We start from the raw sequence: 2329 nt of genomic DNA on the forward strand, positions 1-2329 counted from the left end.
TTTCTTATTATTATTATTTTTCTTCTTCTTCTTCTTCTTCTGTCCGTCTGTAAACAATTTTTCAAAATGCTACTCCTCCTACAGTTTTGGTCTGATTTCAATATAACTTGGCACACAAGTAGACTACACTAGGTAAAACATAATTCTGTGTAGGGTTCGATGAACATGCCGTTGTTATAAAAATAGAATTTTTTGTGAAAATCATTCAAAATGCTACTCCTCCTACAGTTTTGGTCAGATTTCAATATAACTTGGCACACAAGTACACTACACTAAGATACATAATTCTGTGTATCGCTTTTGCAACACGTGAAATGACCTAAAAATAGAATTTTTTGTGAAAATAGCCACAAATGCTACTCCTCTACAGTTTTTAGATTTCAAATAACTTGGCACACAATAACTGTAAGGTACATATATTGTGTATCACTTTTTGATTTCGATGAACGGACATGCCGTTGTTACTAAAAATAGAATTTTTTGTGAAAATCATTCAAAATGCTACTCCTCCTACAGTTTTGGTCTGATTTCAATATAACTTGGCACACAAGTATACTACACTAAGGTACATAATTCTGTGTATCGCTTTTTGATTTCGATGAACGGTGTTGCCGTTGTTACTAAAAAGAGAAAAATTTGTGAAAATCATTCAAAATGCTACTCCTCCTACAGTTTTAGTCTGATTTCAATGTAACTTAGCACAAGTAGACTACACTAAGATACATTATTCTGTGTATCGCGTGCATGCACGTGCCGTTGTTACTAAAAATAGAAGAATTTGTGAAAATCTTCAAAATGCTATCCTCCTACAGTTTTTAATCTGATTTCAATATAACTTGGCATACAAGTAGACTACACAAAGATACATAATTCTGTATATCAGTTTTTGATTTTGATGAACGGTGTTGTCGTTGTTACTAAAAATAGGAAAAATTTGTGAAAATCATTCAAAATGCTACTCCTCCTACAATTTTAATGTGATTTCAATATATTGGCATACAACTAGACTACACACAGCTATAACTTTATATATCGGTTTTTGATTTCGATGAACGGTGTTGGTTATTACATAAAAATAGATTTTTTGTGAAAATCATTCAAAATGGTATGGTCACCATGCTCATGTATGCACGTGATTGCACGTATAACTTGGCACACAAGTAGACATACACTTGAATGAGCGTATTTTTTTAATAATTTTGGATTAAATACTTTAATATTGTGTATTAAAAGTATAAATTTTTGTGAAAAACACAAAATGATATGGTCAGTTTTGACGATTTCAATATAACTTGGCACATGTGCACACTAAGATACATAATTCTTTATATAGGTTGTTTCAATGACGGTGTTTTTGTTACTTAAAAAAAGAAATTTCTTTGAAATGTTGTTAAAATGCTACAGATCATACAGTTTTGTCTTATTTCAATATAACTTGGCACACAACTAGACTACACTAAATACATAATTCTGTGTATCGTTATTTGTCATTATTCTATTTATTGCTTTTGTAAAGTTTTATATCCCAACTGCTACTTTTCTCTTTCTTTATTATAAGTACAAACCAGTAGAGCTTCAGTCTCGACAGAGACTTCTGGTTTGTTATTTATATTTGTACTCATGGTATTTTCACGCTGATCTATCAAGCAAAATAAAGTTTTGACTGATTAAGATTTGATTTTATGAAATATGTCTAACTTAAGAGTTTTCTCCAGAGATAATCTTTAAAAAAAAAACTGTAGTGATTTTTAGTTGTTCTTTTCAAGATTTTTGAACTTGTTATATGCTATATGAATATGTTAACTTGACATTTTTAGATTCTGTCATCAATAAAGGTATTTCTCTTGTTGGTACAATGATTTATTTGTACATCGCATCAGATTTTAAGCCATAAAGTTCCATTATTTTCTGGAAGAAGATGTTTCTGTGATTTTGCTTCAGACATTTGGAATACATAGAATATTGAATATGTATTAATCACTATATTATATATGTCTGTCCATATACTGTAGAGTTGTCTGCCCATTTTTCTATCAGACTACATACTTGTGGTATGCGTAGAAATATGAGAACTTTGTATGGCAAAAATCACAACTTATTAATGACAAGGGGTAGGTAAAAAAGGTTTTCATATTAATTCATAAGCATGCTGTCATGCATTATTAATTTTTTTTTATCCATAATTGTATGTTTAGCAGTATGAAGATGGAAAAAAACTCAGTGCTGAAAATATCCTCTATTCTGAGTCTTTCCTTAGGCCTAGCTAATATAAAACATTGTTTGCAGTTGCCAAAAGACCATGTAGATATGCCCTTGATCCATTTTATTT

Source organism: Saccostrea cucullata, unplaced genomic scaffold (assembly GCF_032062105.1).
Source record: "Saccostrea cucullata isolate Sc308-1 unplaced genomic scaffold, CSIRO_AGI_Scuc_v1 ctg137, whole genome shotgun sequence".
In the NCBI taxonomy this organism is placed as follows: domain Eukaryota; kingdom Metazoa; phylum Mollusca; class Bivalvia; order Ostreida; family Ostreidae; genus Saccostrea; species Saccostrea cuccullata.